At 42.4% G+C, this 22,841-nt stretch overlaps 1 long non-coding RNA gene and 5 other non-coding genes across 6 annotated transcripts in view; 1 reads left to right on the top strand and 5 right to left on the bottom strand.

The window, feature by feature from the left end:
- The window catches only part of LOC107402902 (uncharacterized), a 3,241-nt gene extending 2,613 nt beyond the window's left edge, over window positions 1-628 (bottom strand). Inside the window, exons 1-2 of the long non-coding RNA XR_013043154.1 lie at window positions 552-628; window positions 1-404 (exon numbers count right to left, since the gene is read on the bottom strand). The exon at window positions 1-404 is cut by the window's left edge and continues 370 nt beyond it. This is a non-coding gene — a long non-coding RNA (uncharacterized LOC107402902). The remainder of the gene's footprint in view (window positions 405-551) is intronic.
- Trnav-cac (transfer RNA valine (anticodon CAC)) lies at window positions 446-518 on the bottom strand. Its single transcript has one exon. It is a non-coding gene; the product is annotated as a tRNA-Val (tRNA).
- Window positions 629-4,724: 4,096 nt separating the features above from the next.
- On the bottom strand, window positions 4,725-4,796 carry Trnae-cuc (transfer RNA glutamic acid (anticodon CUC)). Its single transcript has one exon. It is a non-coding gene; the product is annotated as a tRNA-Glu (tRNA).
- Window positions 4,797-5,065: 269 nt separating this feature from the next.
- On the bottom strand, window positions 5,066-5,137 carry Trnag-ucc (transfer RNA glycine (anticodon UCC)). Its single transcript has one exon. It is a non-coding gene; the product is annotated as a tRNA-Gly (tRNA).
- A 373-nt stretch (window positions 5,138-5,510) lies between these two features.
- Window positions 5,511-5,582, bottom strand: Trnad-guc (transfer RNA aspartic acid (anticodon GUC)). The gene has a single exon. It is a non-coding gene; the product is annotated as a tRNA-Asp (tRNA).
- Window positions 5,583-6,043: 461 nt separating this feature from the next.
- On the top strand, window positions 6,044-6,126 carry Trnal-cag (transfer RNA leucine (anticodon CAG)). The gene has a single exon. It is a non-coding gene; the product is annotated as a tRNA-Leu (tRNA).
- The last annotated feature ends 16,715 nt before the right edge of the window (window positions 6,127-22,841 follow it).

The raw sequence follows: 22,841 nt of genomic DNA, 5'->3' as shown, positions 1-22,841 counted from the left end.
GGGGTTTGGATCTCAGTACAGGTTATCAGCACTGGAGGAGGAGGCATGAGGCAATGCCCGCTGAAGAGATCAGAGCCCTTCCGGGGGCAGAAGTCAGAGCTGACGACTCCACCCGCGCACTGAGCAGCCGTTTCTGGCTCTCAGGGTGTCCACAGTGCCTTCTGGAAGACGCGATCCAGAAGCTGAAGGGCAACACAAGAACCTGCCGGTCTCTCGCTGCAGAAACAAAATCCACTCTAAGCGTCACTGCCCTGGGAGGAGCGGTTCATGGCCACCACTCTGCCCTCGCTCGCGTAATCGTAACTGCGATGTTCCAGGCCTTGTAGGAACCAGGAGACGTGGGATTCCACTGTGGATTGGTTGGATCCTTTAGTGGGTTCTCACTTTAAATTCTTTCGATCCTTCTATAAGGATGTAAAGACGAAAATGAAAAATACAATGCTGTTGTTTCCGCCCGGTTTCGAACCGGGGACCTTTCGCGTGTGAGGCGAACGTGATAACCACTACACTACGGAAACTAGCTGCTCACTGGCTTCTTATAAGCAACTTACATTTGGAGTGACCTTATTGTTTTCGGGCTCTCTCTTAAATTCAGCCCAATCAGGCAGGTTCCACTCTGAAGTTAGATGACTTTCACCCGTGGAGGTACGATGGTACCGCCGAAGAAAACGGCCAGCAAGATTAAGGCCAGGACCCCGAGGCCTTAATCTTGGAGGAAGAGCTCCAGGCGTTGGTAAACACCCATAGTTTTCCAGATCCAAATGCCTGGCTCATGAGTCTAGGACACCCCCTGGCGCCCAGCATCTGCTGTGCCGCGGGATTAGAGAAAAATGGAGCAGACATCAGGCAGAAAGCCACTTAGGTGAGGGCCTTGGCATGAAGGACGCCGCTAGCCCAGGCCAGAAACAATGAAAATACATCTTACGTTTGTCCTGAACCTAAGCAGAAAACATTTTCAGACTTTTTAGTTTAGCTCTCTTTTTTTTTTTTAATGAATCAAAATGTATATTTCTTCATTTCTGGCATTTGAAATACTCTTTGATGACATTCTTGGCATTAGAACTTAACCACTGCACAGCTGCATCCCACTGGCCGCTTTACAGGGTTTCCCTCTGGGTCGGTTTCGCAGAGGCCTGCCCATTCCCCTAGTTGTTTGTTTGTTTGTTTTGTTTTTTGTTTTTGTTTTTTAACCATCAATCTTCGGTTGAGTCGGTACTCAGCACTAAGGTCTCCCTCCAATTTACAGGCTCTTCACACTTGGGTGCAAGCTCCAACGTCGGACTTGGTGCTTAAATAATTTGAATTTTACCTGTTATCTGTATTATGTAATTACAGCATTTAATGCCTACAAAGTGTTCTCTATTTCCCAGTTGTTATCCTGACCTACCTTTGTGTTTTGTTTTGAAGCAGGATCCCTCCATGTTGCCCTGGCTGCCCTGGAACTTGATATATAGACTATGCCTGCCTTTGCCTCCCAGGAGGTGATTTTACAATGTAAATACTTTTAAAAATTAGCTCAAGCCAGCCCATAGTAGAACACATTTGTAATCTTAGCACTCAGGAATTCTAAGGCAAGAAAAGGTGAGGTTTGTGGCCAGTCTATAAGCCAAACCCTTTCAAAAAAACAAACAAGAGGTCAGGCTCCTTTGCCAAGTCTTTACTCAGGAGGAAGAGGCCAGTGGACCTCTATGAGTTCAAGGTGGACCTGCCTGTTTGGAATTAAAGGTATCCACCACCATACCCAACTGGTCATGAGCTTTTGTCAGAACATGATGGGTATAGAGGGGGAACAGCTATCCCTGATGGTCTAGTAGCTAGACTTGGGTGCTTTCAACTCTGGGGGCTGGGTTTCATTTCCAGTCAGGGAATTTTGTTCAAACTCATTTTTAACCCACTTTGCTGGGAACATTTATACTTTAGAAATCAACATAGAGGCAGGGGGTGGTAGTGCATACCTTTAATCTCAGCACCCAGCAGGCAGAGACAGGCAGATCTTTCTACAGAACAAGTTCCAGGACAGCCAGAGCTACACAGAGAAACCCTGTCTTGATAAACGAACAAACAGAAAAAGAAAAAAGAATTCATATAGAAAGACTGGATTAACATGCCTAGTGTTACTGGGATAGAGGTCCTCCTTCCCTCACTGCCTTCCTTTTGTGTATTTACTCATTGGGCCCCCAAGAGCAGGTGTCGTCCAGAGGTTTGGACTGCACAGGTAATGTCACCTGTTCCCCTGCTGTCTCCACTCGGATGGTTCTTCTCAGGGAGCCCAATTAGGGAGCCCAATCAGGACACTTGACTTCTTTACATATTTTAGGAATGGAGTCATTCTCAATCCATTTGATCGGGTGGGGCGGCAGAGGAATGAGGACACATTCCTGTCCATAATAAACTTTATATGTGGAATGAACTAAAATGAGTTCAGCAAAAGTGGGCTCTGAGATCACCAAGGTCCACGGCAACAGTGACAGGTCCTCAGTGAGCTTCACCCATAGCCGGCGTGCTCTTCAGGATGTTTGAAAGGTGGACCAGGCTTTGACAAGCAGAGCAGAGGATTGTCCGACAGTTGTCATATTGACTAGATGTAAAAGCAAGATTTCCTAACCAAGAATTAAAACCAGGCCAGGGTGGTGACTGTAATGAACCACTAGACCACCAGGAAGGCATAATGAATATGTTTACATAGTGCACTCTGGGAAAACTTTGCAGGACTAGTTTGAATATTTTTGTTTGCTTGTTTGTTACTTTTTCTGAGATGAGGTCTCATGCAATCTAGGCTGACCTCCAACTTGACAGGTAGCCAAAGATGGCCTTGAACCTCCTGATCCTACTGCCTCTGCATCCCAAGTGCTGGGATTGCAGATGTGGGCTGTGGTGCCCCCTTTTTGAGTATGTTCGAGCAGCTGTTAGAGGTGCCTGCATATTTGGGAGAGGCTGTTTGTGTCTCTGGTGCATCGGCTGCCTCTTGGGTCAGCCGTAGGTGGAGGTTTCGTTGATGGAAAATGTGGAACAAGACTATTACAAATCACACCAGGGAAGAGAAAAGTCCTTCTTGCAGTACTTCTGTCTGGCTACACTGCTCCTCTGGGTCCCCGTTTTCTTATGAAGGGCCCTGTGCTGTGTGAAATGTGTCGGGGTTTTGTGCATTTCTACAGTTGATCCATGTGATGTCGGTTAGAGGCTGTGCTTTGGCTGTCCCGAAGTCCTTCCAAATTGGCCCCAAATCAATCTTTTTTATTTTCCCTGGTTTTAATGTCTGCTGTGAAAAAATAATGGAGTTAGCGGAACATGGTAGCCAGCACTTAAGAGACAAGAAGCAAGGGGCAGGATAATTGCCTCAAGCTTGAAGCCAGCCAGGACTTCACAATGAGCGGGTGTGGGAATAAGAGAGAGTAATAGTGGAGACCAATACTAGCCAAGTAATAGATGTGTGAATATCTATTTTGATTCACATTATATATAATATAACTATATATTATATAATAAAATATGACAGAATGTTGTGAGGGCTATTCTTGGTTGTCAACTTAACTATATTTAGAATTCACTAAAAGGATTCTCAAAGAATAAATAAAAAGAGGCTTTTTTAAAAAGTTGTATTTATGGGGGGCTGGCGAGATGGCTCAGAGGTTAAGAGCACTGGCTGCTCTTACAGAGGTCCTGAGTTCCCAGCAACATGGTGGATCACAACCATCTATAATGAGATCTAGCACCTTCTCTGGCCTGCAGGCATATATGCAGATAGAACACTGTATAAGTAAATAAATCTGCCGTGGGGGTAGGGGGTGTTGGACGCCTTTAATCTCAGCACTTAGGAGACAGAGGTAGGTGGATCTCAGTGAGTTTGGGGCCGGCCTGGTCTACAAACCAAGTTCCAAGACAGCCAGGACTGTTACACAGAGAAACCCTGTCACCAAAAACCAAAAGAAAAGAAAAGGTTTTAGTAATGGATGTAATTGTCTCTGGCTTTTAAGTGTCCCCAAGCCACACTATTCATCATTTGGAGTTCTCTTCTACTAAGGGAAAATTCAGCAAAGACTTCTGACATTCTAGCCATAGTTCCCACCACTTACTCAGAGGTTCCTAATTAGAGACACTGAGGATGTCACACCTGATGGGCTTAAATGTTCAAATGATGAAATGATCTTGGGAAAAGTCCGTCCTGGGCAGCTGGGTACTGTTATCACACGCTATGTTTTCAGCCCTCTCTGTATTACCATCACCGAGATCGCCTGGAGTTTTGCAGAAGTTTTGCACGTTTAAGGATCAAGAGCCCAGAAGACTCAAATCAACCATCTGCCTGTCCAAGGATAGGCTTTGCGTTGCAGTATCCAAGAGGATGATGGAAAGCTCACCAGGAGCAGGTGAGGCAGTCTAGAGAGATTCTTTGCAGAACTAAGAGCCCGTGATGTCGTCAGGTGATCCTGGGCGCTCTGCGTGGCGTGTGTGTGCCGCGTGTGATGGTGGCGATGTGTCGACTGAGCACCAAGAGAAGCAGAAAAACTGAGATGTGCAAATTGTAAATTTCTGGGGTTCGGAAACCGGATGAGCACTGAGGGTAAGTGGGTTAGAAGGGACAGGAGTGCAGAGGCGAACAGAAATGTATGGTGGTGCATGGTGAGGTGGTGTTGAATAGCATGAGGACAATGAGAAGTCTTTGAGGAAAAGGAAAACTTTCTATAATGGATACAAAGAAACGGCAGTTACATAGTTAAAAGGAACACTTCCCTGACCGGGAATCGAACCCGGGCCGCGGCGGTGAGAGCGCCGAATCCTAACCACTAGACCACCAGGGAGTGGTAGTAACACGCTTTCCTTAATAAGTCCTAGCTGTGATTAGACGTTCATTACTATTGATAGATTCGACTGCTTCATAGCCAGTTAGTTCTTGATGACGCTGGCAATTCTCCGCTCCCCACATCCTCAAAAGTGTCTCGGCCCCCCTGTCTCCTCCCTTCCTTCGCTTAGTCCAGCGATCGGTCGGTCGCGCGGTCACCGGACGACCTGAAAGGGTTGCCAGACAGGGCCAGCCTCGGCCCTGGCCCTTGGCAAAACACCGGCAGCTTGCGTTGGCCGGGAATCGAACCCGGGTCAACTGCTTGGAAGGCAGCTATGCTCACCACTATACCACCAACGCCGCACCGCCGGGACGGCACCCACACGACGCCGGGGACTGACACCGGACAGTGCACAGCGGCGACAGCGACGTGGCCTACCCCTCGGGCACCGCCCCGACGTCAAAGTCAACGCAGCGCGCGAGCCACCGCCGTCCCAGCCGCGCCTCCCGCACGCACGCGCCGGGCCCTGGTGGACGCTCTCGCCACCTGACTGCAGCAGCAACCCAGCGCGCCGCCAGGGCCACGGGGAAGAGCGAGCGTCCGGGAGCGCTCGGGCCGGGTCACCACCAAGACTCGCCTGGCGCAGGGGGGGCTCAGGACACGAGAGTCGCATGCCCCGAGGGCCAGCGCGCCCGAGGCCGCACGTTTGGCTAAAAAAAGTAAATAACGCGTCTCCTCGTCGGGGAATCGAACCCCGGTCTCCCGCGTGACAGGCGGGGATACTCACCACTATACTAACGGGGAGGACCACGACGACGTCGTCATCGCCACGCCGGGCCCTCTCCGTCGCTCCAGACAGGCCCTGAGCTCTCCCGCCCACCACGGCCGACCTCCGCACACAAACCCAAAGTTCCCGGGACGCCGCCAACAACGGCCCTCGCACCAGGACCCGAACCCGCGGGCATTCACCCAGTAGTTGTCCTCTGCCTTCTTCTCCGGAGAAGAGGCTCCGGCTGGCAGGCATGCATTGTTGCTGCGCTGGTTCCTACACTGGGACGCGACCCAGCTGGGGGGACGACCAGAGACCCGGGGGCTTGGAGCATCGTGCCCACCTGAGTAGACTGCGGTTGCTTCTTTTCGGTGGAGAGCTCCGCAGCTTCGATCTGGAGTCCAGGTGTCCCTGCTGCCGGATCCAATCACCGAAGGATGAGCGAGCGCGTTCCAGTTTTCCCTGCCAAGTGGGCTGCTGCACGTTCCAGGGTGTAGTCAGGATGGCCGAGCGGTCTAAGGCGCTGCGTTCAGGTCGCAGTCTCCCCTGGAGGCGTGGGTTCGAATCCCACTCCTGACAATCTCCTTTTCTCACTTGGGTTCTTCGTTGTCAGCAATTTGCTGCTTTCAGGCATCTTTTCTCTTCCTGTCTAGACGTAAATATCAGACTTTATATGCACCTGAACTGATCCTGTCCACTCCCCCGCTCCAGCCCCAGCCCCCGCTCCTTTTTCTTGAGGATGCTAGGCAATCGGTGCCACTGAGGCACACCCCAGGTCCTTTTATACTCAGGCCTTACTTCATTGTCTCTAAATGTTGTCAGCCTCACCCCTCACCCTCACGGTAAGTTAATATTTCTGTTTTTTCTCCTTATTGCTTCTGCATTTTCGATCATCGCTATAAGAGTGTTACCATTCATGCTGAACCTTTTTCTAGTCTCTTTACAATTTTGTTTCCACATTTGGTACAGTGCTTTATTCTAATTACATGTAGAACTTTTTTTCCTCACTGCTTTCTGATACTAGTCTTTACACACTAAATTTCTGATTTGTGTACTTAATTCTGAACTTTATTCATGTTCAGCTTGTTTGTGGGTTTTGCCCAGGGATTGTGAATGCTGGACAAGTACTTTACATGTTAGCTACAACCCCTGCTCCTTTCGAAGTCTTGAGATGGCGTCTCACAGAGTTGTCCAGCGTGGCCTCAAGCTGTGTGGCAAAGGCTGGCTTCACACTTCAGATTCTCGGATTCCTGGAACTCGGATTGAAGCCGCTCCAACTCTCCATCATTCCCCTCCTGCGTTTCCGGCCACTCCCTTTCTCCTCCTTCCACTATCCTTAAAGTAGCACTTTTTTTTTTTTTTTTTTTTTTGGTTTTTCGAGACAGGGTTTCTCTGTGTAGCTTTGCGCCTTTCCTGGAGCTCACTTGGTAGCCCAGGCTGGCCTCGAACTCACAGAGATCCGCCTGGCTCTGCCTCCCGAGTGCTGGGATTAAAGGCGTGTGCCACCAACGCCCGGCCAAAAGCAGCACTTTTTAAAAAATGTGTGAGTGAGTGTTTGCCTGAACGCATGAGCACCATGCTGAATGCAGTGCCTTCAAGAGGCCTGAAGAGGAAATCCTAACTCCTGGGCTGGAGTTACAGCAGTTGTGAGCTGCCATATGGGTTCTGGGAACCAAACCTGACTCCTCAGTAAGATGTGGCTGGATTGATCTTGAATTTGCTGGTTAGTGGAAGACGGGCTTGAACCCCTGATTCTTCTGTCTCTACCCCGGAGTACTTAGATTACAGGCCTGCACCACCACACCTGGTTTACATTTTATTATTGTTGGTAGTCGTAGGATTATTATTACAGATGTATGCTATGTGCACTTGTGGAGGTCAGGGGACAGCTTTGTGGTCAGGGATGGCGAATATTTCCTGCATGTATTTCTCCCAAGAGCAGAGCAAAATAGGTGTTGCATGAATCCTAGATGGTCTTACAATAAAAACTCGGAGCCAGATATCAGGGTGAAAGCTGAAAGATAAGAGAAACAGAGCAAGCCACAGCTACCACCTCTTACCTCACCACCTCCACAGCCTGATAGAGCGTTTGCAAGAGAGTGAATTCCTGTCTCCTCCCATCTTACATTCCTTTCTCTGCCTAGCCATATCACTCCCTGTCTCAGCCTTCTAGAGTGCTGGGATTAAAAGTGTGTGCCACCATTGCCTGGCTCTTTCCCTTTAAGATTGGTTTAATCTCATGTAGCCCAGTGTGGCCTTGAACTTGGGGAAATCCAGAAGGATCTCTACCTCCGCTTCCCGAGTGCTAGGGTTAAAGGTGTGTGCCACCACTGCCTGACCTCTATAGCTAACTGTGGCTGGCTCTGTCCTCTGATCTTCAGGCAAGCTTTATTACAAACAATAGATCACCACAGGTAGGGAAGAGGCTTCTTTCTGTACAAGCTAGGTTGAGGATCACAAGGGTAGTCAATGGGAGAGAATGAGAGAAATATTAGAAGATATTATTCTAATGAGTGCTCACCAGCCATCCATGTCATTCAAGAACAGGGCACAACAACTGGTAATCTTCCAAAAACACCAACAGCTCTACCTTTAAAATGGTCAACAGACAAGCCTGTCTGGGTTCAGCAATGGCCTTTAACAACAGAGAAACTCCAGGCTTTAGAAGAGCTGGTAGAAGAACAGTTAAATGCTCAGCATATTGAAGAATCAACCAGCCCTTGGAATTCTCCTGTATTTGTTATTAAAAAGAAATCTGGTAAATGGAGAATGGTAACAGACCTTAGAGCAATTAACAAAGTAACTCAGCCAATGGGCTCTCTACAATCTGGGATGCCTTTGCCTACTCTGTTACCAAAAGGATGGCCTCTCATAGTTATTGATTTAAAAGACTGTTTCTTTTCAATACCCTTACAAGAAAAAGACAGAGAAAGATTTGCTTTCACAGTGCCTACTTATAATAATTCTCAACCGGTTAAAAGATTTCAATGGAGGGTTCTCCCACAGGGAATGTTGAATAGCCCAACTCTGTGCCAATATTTTGTACAACAGCCATTGGAAGTGGTACGTAAAAAATTTCCTAAATCTATAATTTATCATTATATGGATGATATTTTATTAGCTGACTCAAATGCAGATACTTTAGAAAGAATATTTGAAGAAATAAAGAAAAATTTGCCTTGCTGGGGATTACAAATTGCTCCTGAAAAGATACAAAGAGGAGATTCTATTAATTATTTAGGATATAAAATAGAGCTACAAAAAATTAGACCCCAAAAGGTACAAATTAGGAGAGATCAACTATAGACTCTTAATGAATTTCAAGGATTATTTAGAGACATTTCTCATCTAAGAACTATTGTTGGGGTAAAAAATGATGAACTAAATAACTTGTTCAAAACCTTAGAAGATGACAAGGACTTAAATAGTCCAAGAGAATTATCACCTGAAGCTGAGAAGGAATTGGCCTTCGTAGAAAAGAAAGTACATAAAGGGCACGTGGATCGTATTGATCCAAAGCTGGATTGCATTTTGGTTATTTTACCTTCTAGGCATTCTCCTACAGGAATATTAATGTAGAGGGAAGATATTATATTGGAATGGATATTTTTACCAAATAAACCAGATAAAAAATTAAAAACTTATGTGGAAAAAAATCTCTGACTTGATTTGGAAAGGAAAATTGAGACTTCTTCAATTAGCAGGAATAGACCCAGCAGAAATTGTCGTACCTTTAACTAAGGAGGACATTGAAAAATTATGGATAGAAAGTGAACCTTGGCAGAAAGCTTGCAGTAATTTTTTGGGAGAAATTAACAGCAAATATCCCAAAAGCGATAGAATTGATCTTATAAAGAGAGCTGATTGGATCTTGCCTCGAATTGTGCGTAAAAAAAAAAAAAAAAAAACCATATCTGGAGTTCGTACATTTTATACAGATGCCAACAAACAAGGAAAGGCAGGTTACAAATCAGAAAATTTAAGTAAAGTGGTTCAAAGTCCGTATAATTCAGTTCAAAAATCAGAATTGTATGCTATTCTGTTGGTATTAATGGATTTTTCAGAACCTCTCAACATAGTAACTGACTCTCAGTATGCTGAAAGAGTAGTATTACATATTGAGACTGCAGAATTTATCCCTGATGCTTCATAATTAACTTCACTATTTATTCAATTACAAGATACAATCAAGAAAAGGAGTCATCCTTTATATATAACTCACATTCGATCCCATACTGGTCTGCCAGGCCCTCTAGCACAAGGCAACGATGAGATTGGTAAATTATTGATAGGAAATGTGCTGGAGGCCTCAGAATTTCATAAAAAAAACATCTTGTCAATAGTAAAGGTTTAAAAAAGGATTTTTTCATAATCTGGCAACAAGCCAAAGAAATAGTAAAGAAATGTCCTACTTGTTCCTTCTACAATCAAACGCCAGTACCAGCAGGATGTAACCCAAAGGGTACTCAGAGGAATGAAATCTGGCAGATGGACGTGTTTCACTTTGCAGAATTTGGAAAATTGAAATATGTACACCACACCATCGATACTTATTCAGGATTTCAATGGGCAACTGCTTTGAGTTTTGAAAAAGCTGATTCTGTAATCACTTATTTGCTACAAGTTATGGCCATCATGGGTATACCTGCACAAATTAAAATTGACAATGCTCCATCTTATGTTCCTGTTAAAATGAAACAGTTTTTTGCTTATTATAATATAAACCATATTACAGGTATACCACATAATCCTACAGGTCAAGCAGTTATAGAAAGATCAAACAGAACTCTAGAGGATATGCTAAATAAACAGAAAAGGGTAACAAAACCCCCCAGAAATAGACTACATAATGCTCTAATAACTTTGAATTTTCTCAATGCCAATGAGAAAGGAACAACAGCTGCAGAGAGACATTGGATAATAGAAAAGACTACAGAATTAAATCAGCCTATATACATTAAGGATGTGCTAACTTCAGAATGGAAACCAGGGCATGTATTACATTGGGGACGAGGTTTTGCTTTTATTTCTACAGGAGAAGATAAGCTGTGGGTACCATCAAAATTGATAAAGGTTTGATTTGAACAAGAGAGACCTCTTAATTAGAGGAGGTGATAGTTCATCAACTAGCATGAACATCCAATTTAAACTAACTTATACCAGTAACACATGCCTTTTCATTTAATCAGATAATAACTTGCCAAAAAGGAACATCCCCATAAAACCCTGGGGAAAGGTTTTTGTTTTTGTCTTTTAGGAGAATGAAGGTTAAGGAATTTGAAGAACACTGGACAAATGAGACAACTGAAGAAAAGGGACAAATCGTCTATCCCAAGAAACAGAGTGAAATGGCGTATGGTATATCATCCAAAAAATTTTATGTCTTCCTAAATGTTTGTTTCTGCTTTTCTTTAAAGATTTAACACTATTGGTCTTCTAATAGTCCCAGTTCAATTAAAATTTAAAGCTGACTTTGGAGTTGGAGAATGGCTCTCTCCTTCTTTAAACTCAAGCATGTTGTTAAAAGGAAAATGCAAACTCCCTGTATCATGCCAGAAGAAAGAGCCATCTTCTGTTATGGGACAGGAGAAAAGCCAAATTAATTAAGGGACTATTCTATTACTAATCTCAACTCTTTGATTCTATTCTGATTCTTTAAACTTTTTTTTTTTTTTTTTTTTTTTGGTTTTTCGAGACAGGGTTTCTCTGTGTAGCTTTGCGCCTTTTCCTGGAACTCACTTGGTAGCCCAGGCTGGCCTCGAACTCACAGAGATCCGCCTGCCTCTGCCTCCCGAGTGCTGGGATTAAAGGCGTGCGCCACCACCGCCCGGCCTTTAAACTTTTCTTAAAGTATAAATTTTATATCAAAATTTACAAGATTAATATATATATATATACATTTTAAACTTTGTTAAGATATAGATAGGTCATATAGAGTACTAAGTAATTCTAAAAAGAAAAAAGGCTTCAATTAGCTGCATATATATGTCTTTGTGTTCGAGTCTCTGATCAGCTTTTTGCAGGAATTCACGGCCAGGCCTAACATCAACTGAAGTCTCCAGGAAGAAGATGGGGCCCCACAACAACAACAATTCCACTATAATAATAACATCACTAAGCTGACAAACATCATCTACAGATCAACTTTGAACTACAAAGTGCTCAGAGCAATTTTGAGAGAGCTAGCTGAGATGATCCAGTCTCAAAGACTACTTGAATAAGGATTTGAGATAAACCCTGAACTTTGGCATTATACACAGACTGGATAATGAAGGATATAGTTACCTTTCCTAGAATTTGACAATTAACCTGAAATTTTTCTTTTCAGGATAAAGATACCTTCGCCCATACCCAGCAGGAAGCAATTTCAAGAATACGACGCCCACATTCCCAAAGAGGTAGTGTGGGGCGGGTGGTTTTTTTTGTTTGTTTGTTTGTTTTTGGTTTTTTTTTTTTTTTGGTCTTTTAATGGGTTTTGGGTCTGGGATAATTTTCATGGATTAGGGGGCTTGGTTACAAGTTGTTGTCAAGGGTTAGGAAAAGGGCTAAGCAAAGGAGATTAGATTTAAGGTTCTTGTTTTAAAAAAAGAAAGAAAAGAAAAGAAAAATGTAAATACACTGGATTGGATTGTTTTATATTGTATACAAATTATATATATTGAAATTGATATTGTTAGAAAATGCTATATGTATATTTCTAATTGTACTTATACCATTCATTTAACAATGTAATGCAATTTTCTGATCCTTGAATGTTGTTATTACCAACTATTAGGATATAAAGAAATGAAAGTTAGTAGTTAGACATTATAATAGAACTTGTAGTCATATTATGTATGTTTTCAAGATTGAATAGATATATTTTAGATAGACAGGTTATCTTCAAACCCTTCAGAGATCTACAGAATATGGCATTTAAAATGTTTTAATAACTTAGAAAATTTTTCTTTTTTGTCATGACTATGAGACATGTTGGCTCCTGGCAGTACCAATCTACTTCAGAGAAAATATGGGCATTGAAAAAACTGCAATTGGAGTTAACTTTCATTGTGGCAAAAGTTAGCCACTAGACAACAAAGTATTCTCGAATCAACTGCTGACAAACAGGACAGACAGGACATGAAAAAAAGGACTACTGATTCTTGCCAAAACAAGTGTGGTTATGGCTTTATCAAAAGGCATCTTCTGAGGCTAGGACAATATGGCACCATCCCTGAAGTGGCCTTTGCAATCCGGAAAAGGTACAGTGCCCTTTTCTTCGAAGGCAGCTTAACAGGCAGTGGGCCGATGGCTTCTGATGTGCAATGGGACAGCAGCTGACAGATATTCTTGAAGAGTAATTAAGTTAACGCCTCTCAATAGTAGACTGGCATTTAATAGAGGGATGTGGAGAAGAACAGGATGCTGAGATGAATGAGATGAAGCCACATATACACATAGCCAAGAAGAATGGACAGCTGAATTAAAAAAAAAAACATCAACAATTTCCAGAATTTAAAATCCTGAATCATGACATGACACTAGTGGAATTCAGGTGTTTCTGGTACATGGACTGCTCTCACCCAATGTGAGGTTGAACTGTTGACCTTGTGTACATCCTACTTCACAAATGAGTCTGTCAGATACGCTAAAGATAGGCTGAAGATGATGCCCCAACACTGCAGAGAAACCTCAGATGACTGTCCAAGCAGCTGGCTGTTTCTGTCAACTCACAATTTTTTGGAAGTTGCTTGCATCTACTTCCTGTTTTTACTTTTGTTAGCTAATATTATTTCCTTCTTGGGTCTCTGAGGGAGTTGAAGATTAGTTAGTTATAGTTGAAGATTAATTAGGATAGAAAGTGAATTAGATACAATAGGATAGATAATGGAATTATTTTCTCTGAATTTGTCAAATACAAATAAACTAGACATTGTTTAGGTATTTATTACTTGTATATATTGTATATAGTTATTGTACTTTTGTATATAGTTTTTCTTACGTTAGTTATAAGCTTTTTCCTTTTTTCTTTTTATTAAAACAGAAAAGGGGAAATATGGTGATATTTTATTTGTATTAAAATGTTATTTGTATGCTAATAAATAAAGTTGCCTGGGGGTCAGAGCTATTAGCAAGCCATAGGAAAGCAGGGCAGTGGTGGCATACATTTGTAATCCCAGCACTTGGTAGGCAGAGCTAGGTAAGTCTCTGTGTGTTCAGGGATACAGCCAGTATTGGATACACATGCCTTTAATCTCAATACCAATCATAGAAAACCTGGAGGTCTATACAGACAGGCCATGACAAGGCAGTCATGTGGTTGGGTTTACAACCAATGAGAAGGCAGAACAGAAACACTATAAAAAGACAGACACACAGGAAGTAGCTCTGGTTCAGAGAGGTAGGACCACCGCAGGAGGAAGGGTAAGGTTTTAGCTCTTAGCTCTGACCTCTTGGCTTTCTTCTTTGCATTGGTTCTGTGTTTCTTTTTTTTTTTTTTTTTTTTTTTGTTTTTTTTTTTTTTGGTTTTTTCGAGACAGGGTTTCTCTATGTAGCTTTGCGCCTTTCCTGGGACTCACTCTGTAGCCCAGGCTGGCCTCGAACTCACAGAGATCCGCCTGCCTCTGCCTCCCAAGTGCTGGGATTAAAGGCGTGCGCCACCACCGCCCGGCAAACTTAATTTTTTTTTTTTTTTTTTTTTTTGGTTTTTCGAGACAGGGTTTCTCTGTGTAGCTTTGTGCCTTTCCTGGAACTCACTAGATAGCCCAGGCTGGCCTCGAACTCACAAAGATCCGCCTGCCTCTGCCTCCCAAGTGCTGGGATTAAAGGCGTGCGCCACCACCGCCCTGGTTCTGTGTTTCTTATTTAATAAGACAGTTGGTTACATCTACAATAGATCACTACAGGTAGGGAAGAGGCTTCTTTCTGTACAAGTTAGGTTGGGGATCACAAGAGTAGTCAATGGGAGAGGAGCCTTTTGAAACGGGATGCAAAGTGCAGCTTGACCCTCAAAGGGAGTAAGAAGTTTATTCTGAACTAAATATGAATGAACATGGCTTGGGAATGTGGATTCAGTTTGCCCCCAAATAACGTTTCAGTATGGAAGCTGTTACATGAAGTTTTATCATCACAGAACAAAATAAACCATTAGCTAAGGTACATTTTAAATATACTGGGGCAAACAGGGAGGGGTAGGGAGGAGCAGAGTGGAAAAAACTCTACTCCAGGCTTTGAATGTTCGCAATGCCATTCTCAGTGTACAGTTTAGACGCTAGAGATCTGTGGATGCTTTGATGGTGCACTGGTGTTCTTAGTTACATGGGTCGGGTCAAAATTACGGCTTTAGCAAAAGCCAAAAGCAGCAGGGGAATCAGTCTCTGATGGACTGACTGCCAAGGAGCTTTGCAGTAGCTCTTTATTGTTACATAAAAGACACTTTTAGCAAGCCATTTTTTTACGTACCAAAACTTCTTATCTCATCTAGGAGTTGTCTGAAAGAACCATTGCATTACCTAAGCAATTCTCAGCCTTGGGAGACTTCCTGGTTTACCAGGTATGTCTCAAGACTAAATTCTACACAGGCTCTGTAATTCCTTCAGGAAAAGCAACTCCGTAAACCTTAGATAACAATCACTGACTATTTACAAAAGGTTTCTTCAAAGCTTAGGTGCCCCAGAATTCACACCAGATACAAGGGAGCTCTCACTACAATGGTGAAAAAAATGTTAGATCTGATATCGAGGTGAACATGAATGGCTGTTAAGGAGACCAAAGTAGCCCCAAATAGTTTGGCTCTGAGCCTGAAAACAGTCCGTCTCTCTACAGCCATGAAGTAATCAGTTGATCAGCCTTGTAGAATCTTCGACTAATCCTGTCCACCCCTTCCCATGAGAAGCTGGGATTAAAGGCATGTGCCACCTCCTCCAGCAATGATTATTTTTTTTAATCTTAAAAGTCAGCAAATAGCCAGGTGGCAGTGGTGCACGCCTTTAATGCCAGCACTTAGGAAGCAGAGCCAGGCAGATCTCTGTGAGTTCGAGGCCAGCCTGGTCTACAGAGCAAGATCCAGGAAAGGCACCTAAACTACATAGAGAAACCCTGTCTCGAAAAACAAACAAACAAACAAACAAACAAACAAACAAGTCAGAAAATAATGTAAGCAACTCACAAGTCTCAAGAAGTCCTTGAATCGCCGGGCGGTGGTGGCGCACGCCTTTAATCCCAGCACTCGGGAGGCAGAGCCAGGTGGATCTCTGTGAGTTCGAGGCCAGCCTGGTCTACCAAGTGAGCTCCAGGAAAGGCGCAAAGCTACACAGAGAAACCCTGTCTCGAAAAAAAAAAAAAAAAAAAAAAAAAAAAGAAGAAGTCCTTGAATCATATAATATTCACAAGGCCCTCTATTCCCAAGCTTATATGAGCAATAAGAACTGCTATGGGCAAAAGAGTCTCTTCAACCTATTGGGCTTCCCATAAGTCATTGCAGAGAGCTCCAGGGAATGCAACTTTCATGAGTCATCAGTCAGATTGGGGTGAGATTTGCAGTAATACAGCTGCCTTTGAGTCATCCATACCTGTAAGTAACCCCTCACCCACACTTCTATAAATAACCCCAATAAACTAATTGGTTTGCCACTGTCTGCTGAACAGAGATCAGTACAACTAAAGATGACTTTGGGAGGAGTAATCACATCTAGGCCTGTAGGTAGCCAGGTACGCAACTGAAACTGAACAGTCTGAGGGCAGAGCATCTGCAACAGCAATCTCCAAATATCATATTTTCCCCCACATCCTGGTAGTGTGCCTTCTTGCTGTGCCAGTGGTTACATGGGCCTGGCTATAGGTAGTGAGACATAACTAAGGGTATACCATTGAGATGCGGAATGTCCATTTGGGGAATCTCAGTGGTTCTTGACTCCTGTGTTATACCAAGTGGCATGCCATCTTAGGAAGAGACGCCATGACCATGGCAACTCTTATAAATGAAAACATTTAATTGGGGTGGCTCACTTATAGTTTCAGAGGTTCAGTCCATTATCATCATGATGGGGAGCATGGCTGTGTGCAGGCAGACGTGGTGATGGAGAAGCAGCTGAGAGTTCTACATCTTGATCCACAGGCAACAGGAAGTCAACTAACCATCACACTGAGGGAAGCTTGAGCAAAAGAGACCTCAAAGCCCGCCCCCACAGTGACGCACTTCCTCCAACAAGGCCACACCTCCTAATAGTGCCACTCCCTTTGGGAACCATTTTCTTTCAAACCACCACACACCTGAAACAGAACCGGTTATTAGCTTATTAAATAATGTGGCTGCTAATGCAGTAGCTTGTTGAAATTACCTTACTAATAAAAAGCCTACAAAAATTATTTTTCACTAAAAAAATGCAGGTAAATTATTTCTCCCACACCGTTAATAATTTGCAGGTCACATTCACATGTTACTCGGGATCTTTAAAAAAATCTCCATTTTAAGATTTTATAACAATATTCCACAGGTATTGCCAAAGTTATATCCTAAAATCCTATAGAGATTGCCTTTAATGCTTTTATAGATGACTCTTAAAAAGGACAAAGAGCATGTTTATACACAAATTCCACATGCTCCACAAAAAGATTGTACTCACTCCGGGCTATACAGCTAAAAATCTAAACTCTCTGTAATCAATCAGCTTTTATTAGATATTTCTCGGTCATTGAATAGTTTAATTGACTCTGCTATTTATTTAAATTTGGATGACAGCTGACTGTTGTGGGATATTTGTACACCATGTGAAGATATATTACTGTGATTGGTTTAATAAAGAGCTGAAAGGCCAACATCTAGGCAGGAGGTATAGGTGGGACTTCTGGGCAGAGAGAGGGGAAATAGGAGATGAATCTAGGTGCAGGTCAGATGCCAATGAGACATGGAAAGAGTCAGACATACATAATGAAAGAAAGGTAAAAAACCACAAGGCAGAATGTAGATTAATATAAATGGGTTAATTTAAGTTATAAGAGCTAGTTAGGAACAAGCCTGAGCTGTAGGCCAAGCTTTCATAATGAATAGTATGTCTCCGGGTAGTTATCTGTGAGCTGGTGGCCGACAGCAAAGCATACTCCAGTTTACTGGATGGACTAGGAAGAGTCAGAGTCTGATGGTCACAATGGATAGCTCTGGAACGCCAGTGTGCACATCCTCATCCAAAATGGGTATCCTTAAAGAAGACCGAGATCTGCATTAACTGACCTCATATATAAATCAGCACAGGAAGGACCGAAAAGCACTAAGAACGGAAAGTGACCTAACTCGAGAGAAAAAGAATGCTGCATAAGGAATGGGAATGTAGAAAGGATATAGTGGGAGGAAATATTTGGAATGAAGTACTTGAGAATAGAGTCTAGCTGAAATGGATGGGACATGAATAGTTTGGAGACAGACATGGAACGGGCACAAAAGTGGAGAAAAGGCTTAATGTGCATCTTCAGCTCAGTTTCCTTGCTTTAAAAATAGTAATAAGGGCTGGAGAGATGGCTCAGAGGTTAAGAGCATTGGCTGCTCTTCCAGAGGTCCTGAGTTCAATTTCCAGCAACCACATGGTGGCTCATAGCCATCTATAATGGGATCTGATGCCCTGTTCTGGCATACAGATATACATATTTACATAAAATAAATAAATCTTTTTTGTTTGTTTGTTTGTTTTGAGACAGGGTTTCCCTGTGTAGCTTTGTGCCTTTCCTGGAACTCGCTTGGTAGCCCAGGCTGGCCTCGAACTCACAGAGATCCGCCTGGGTCCACCTGGCTCTGCCTCCCAGTGCTGGGATTAAAGGCGTGTGCCACCACCACCTGGCAAAAATAAATAAATCTTTAAAAAGTATTAAAATAAAATATCAACTTAAACAGGCTTGGGTAGATTTAAAAAGGAAAATGCAAATAAATTGAAATCAATAAAGTTTTTTTTTTTTATATTTTTTTCTGGATAGTATAGTGGTTAAAAAAAAAAATGCTGCCAGGCAGTGGTGGCTCACCCCTTTAATCCCAGCACTTGGGAAGCAGAGTCAGGCGGATCTCTGTGAGCTGGAGGCCAGCCTGGTCTACAGAGCGAGATCCAGAACAGGCACCAAAACTACACAGAAAAACCCTGTCTTGAAAAACTAAAAAAAAAAAAAAAAAAGCAAACATAATTGTATGTTTCTTTTTTTTCTTTTTTTTTTTTTTTTTGGTTTTTCGAGACAGGGTTTCTCTGTGTAGCTTTGCACCTTTCCCGGAACTCGCTTTGGAGACCAGGCTGGCCTCAAACTCACAAAGATCCACCTGGCTCTGCCTCCCAAGTGCTGGGATTAAAGGCGTGCACCACCACCGCCCGGCTCAATTGTATGTTTCTTAAATCACCTTGGAGACCAAACAGAGTTAAACTGAAAATGTAAACAATAAAAATTAGATTATTTTGAAAATTTTTACCTAAAATTATTTTTGGTACAGCTTAATCATCTGTACATCAAACTACCTACAAAATGTAGAACAGCTAAAGCCTTCTAACAAGTTCTTCCTCCAAGGAACTGTTATGCTTTGATATTGTCCATGATTTTCTCTCATTTACAGTCTCAGCTGAATAGGTATGTTCATGCTTACATGCGAAAACTCAATCGTTTTCTCCTGCAGGAGTCTATATTATTTCTTTGTTGCTAGAGTTTTCCTGCCTTGCCCACAGTCAGGACAAATCTTTGTCACCCGCCAGTCCCACAGCCACTCAGACCCAACCAAGTAAACACAGAAACTTATATTGCTTACAAACTGTATGGCCGAGGCAGGCTTCTTGCTAACTGTTCTTATATCTTAAATTAATCCATTTCCATAAATCTATACCTTGCCACATGGCTCGTGGCTTACCGTCATCTTCACATGCTGCTTGTCCTGGCAGCAGCTGGCAATGACTCCTTCTGCCTTCCTGTTCTCTTTTTTCTCCTCTCTGTTAGTCCCGCCTATACTTCCTGCCTACCCACGGGCCAATCAGTGTTTTATTTACTGACCAATCAGAGCAATACATTTGCCATACAGAACATCCCACAGCAATTTCTTAGGTATTTCTAAATATCCCGTTACCTAGTAAGAAGGTCTTCTTAAGCTCAGAACTAAAATTGTCCTAAATTTTAAAGCTCCTAAATCTTTTTTAAAGATTTATTTGTTTGTATTTTATATGCATTGGTGTTTTGTCTGCATGTCTGTGTGAGGGTGTCAGATCCTCTGAAACTGGAGTTACAGACAGTTGTGAGCTGCCATGGGGGCACTGGGAATTGAACCTGGGTTCTCTGGAAGGGCAGCCAATGCTCTTAACCACTGAGCAGTCTCTCTAGCCCCTGAGAGCCTAAATCTTGAGTTAAAAGCTTATGTTTAAATCTTTAAAAGTTGATGATCATTGTTTGTATTTTAGTTTTATGATTGCCCTTGGTCTGATAAAAGGTCATACTCATACTCTGGCAAGGAAAATAGTTAAAAGAGGCTTATGAAGAGCCTGTCCTTTATTAAAGGCATTGTTTTATACAGCATAAAGATGCATTTTATATAATATTTCATACTTATAATAATGCATAATTAGTAATTAGTGGACATCAGCTTGATATCTGAAAATACAGCTGTCTGCCTTTGGACGTTCTCTGCTGTCAGGTGTGTAAAGATCTGGGCTCCTCAGGCATGCACAGATCTCCCTAACTAGTCAGCTACAAAGACAAAGCGCAGCCCCAAACATAGCATGGGGCCCTGATGACTCCAGGAATATACCATTATGTCATATCTGGAACTTAGCTTTGCCAAATAGCCCTTTATCCAGCTCCTTTCTAGGACCCATTACAACTAAAAATGATAATGGTCCTGCTTATGCTAGCAAATGATTGGAAAAAATGTTTACTAAATTAAATTCATTTAATAATGTTAATCATGTAACTAAAATATTTTACTATCCATAGGGTCAAGCTATTGTGGAATGATACTATCAGATACTTCATTGGCAAATAAATAGATAAATAAATAAATAAATAGGAATATTTATAACCACCTAAATCCTCACATGCTATTATACCACTTAGCTATGTTAACTTTAAATTAAAAAAAATTATTTTTTCATTTTAAAAGATAATGAGTTTTCTGCTACCCAAAAGCATTTGCCCTAATGGAGACACAACCTAATATAAATGCTAAATAAAAAGAAAGAGCCAGATGTTCTAACATCCAGGCAAAGTTATACTTACGTCTTTTCAGAATAAGAACAAAGTCCCAGATGGCTCCTGATCTGATGCATGCGACCAGGACATCCAGAGACCACCAGACAATGAAACACCTGAAGGCAGACGACAAATCCATCAAGAGGCGATGTCCCAAGGAGGAGAGAAAGCTGATAACTTGGGGAGACATCAGGACTTTAGCTCATCAAGCTGAGATTTGGGGAAAACAATAAGGACATATAGTACTGACCCCAAAATGATACTGTTATGTTTAATGACTGTATTGCATATTAATTCTTGTCACTGCAGAATCCCAGTGCCTTTTCCAGAGGAGATAAAAGACACTCCTATGACTGGAGACAGTATGGTGTTGATTTGCCAGGCGGAGGATTGTTTATAAAAGTTTAAATTTTGCCTGCATTAAAAATGTTAGCAAAAATTAATCAAAGATAGATGGATTGAGGATGGCGTTTGCCTTTTCTCTGTTCTGTCAGCTATTCTTATAATGTTATTATGCTTACTGTTGGGTCCTGGGGTTGTGCAAATAATAGGAATCAGACCATCGAAGTCTATTAACCAGAAGCAACTTTATTTCAACACTGCAGGGTAAAAAACTTCTAATTAGTGAGGGCCACGGACAGTAATTTGTCTCTGTGACCTCCAATAAGGGGCCACAGTGTCTTTTTATAGTGTAAGACCATACAGGGTGGAGAGTGCATTCCTGAAGTCCAGATTTTACGGGTACAGCAGAGTGCGTTTCTGAGGTCAGGATTTACAACCCCTGTGGAATGCACCCAGAGTCAGGATTTATAACCTCTGATTACAGGGTGTTAGTTCAAGATGTTTACATAGCCATGGTCTGTTCTAACTGCTTTCCCATATCTGGGAGAACGTAGGGCAGAGTCACATAGCTTGTTTTAAAGCAGATATCAGCTCCAATACTTTTAGAATATGCATATAAGCTATAGGCATACAATTTTTCATTTTCCTGGGCTCTTCACTTACCTATATTAATTAGACTAGCTATAGAAGCAATGCCTTTAATCTTGGCTTCTATTACAGCTGGTATTTTTTCTTTAAAAAAAAATTGGAAGGGAGGAGATATTGGGAGCATAGCATGAAGGTCCTTGTGCCACACAGATCTCCAGAGAAACCAGGAATGTTAAACACATAGGATTCTCTTTCCAATGGAAAGGATGAAAAACTTGTTCTTCCATCCAGAAAGCTGAGAATTGGAATTGATTAACAGTCTAAGGATCTGTGTTATCTGTTGGGCCAGGCCATATCAACCTCTTACAACCAAGACCTGAGACTGGTAATAATCTAAATGACCCTGATAGCCAGGGGCATCACCAAGCACCCACAACCAGGACCAGAGGTGTCTAACAGCCCAAATGATCTCTATGACAAAGACCAGGACAGACCCTTAGGCTCTTAAGTTAGTATAGGTATTCGATCTATCTCTAGAACCCACCTTCTTGGAGGAAATGATATGTACCCTGAGTTGAGTTTCAATGTAATTACACATCTTTGTGCCCTGGGGATTGCATTATACCAGGAAACTTTTTTTTCAAATTGTACTAGGCTTAAATATATTGGGAATAAACTGCCTGTTATTAGACCCCCTAAGTCTGGTCCAGGCTGGCAAAATCAATCTGCACTGGGTTTTCATTCGTATCTCTTCAGGATTTGTATCCCTGTATGATACCCGCAAGGACCCCCCTCAACTGGGCAGTATCCTGAGCATAGAAAAAAAAAACCAGTTCCACAATTTGGCCAAATTAAAGCAAGCTTTTATTAAAATATTAAATACTTACCAAGATGGAATTTGGTCGGGACCACCATCTGAAAACTTACCAGCTGTGTGGCCCTGAGGCACCATTTTGTCGGGGCTTATATGGACAAAACCTATAGGCCACCATACTTTTATATGAGGCTTTGTTGTTATTTTCCAAGAACTACAATTCCCTGAATCTCAGGAAGTTATCTGATCTTTGGGAAGGTAGGGTTTACAATGTTAACTTAGGGTCTAAAATTCCCCCTCTGAAGTTGTATCCTGGATCAAATCCTTGACTCTATGATGGGTACTAGTTTTCATTTGGATCTAATAACCATAA

The sequence above is a fragment of the Peromyscus maniculatus genome, chromosome 11 (genome assembly GCF_049852395.1).
Source record: "Peromyscus maniculatus bairdii isolate BWxNUB_F1_BW_parent chromosome 11, HU_Pman_BW_mat_3.1, whole genome shotgun sequence".
Classification (NCBI taxonomy): domain Eukaryota; kingdom Metazoa; phylum Chordata; class Mammalia; order Rodentia; family Cricetidae; genus Peromyscus; species Peromyscus maniculatus.
This window is presented reverse-complemented; position numbering and strand designations above follow the sequence as displayed.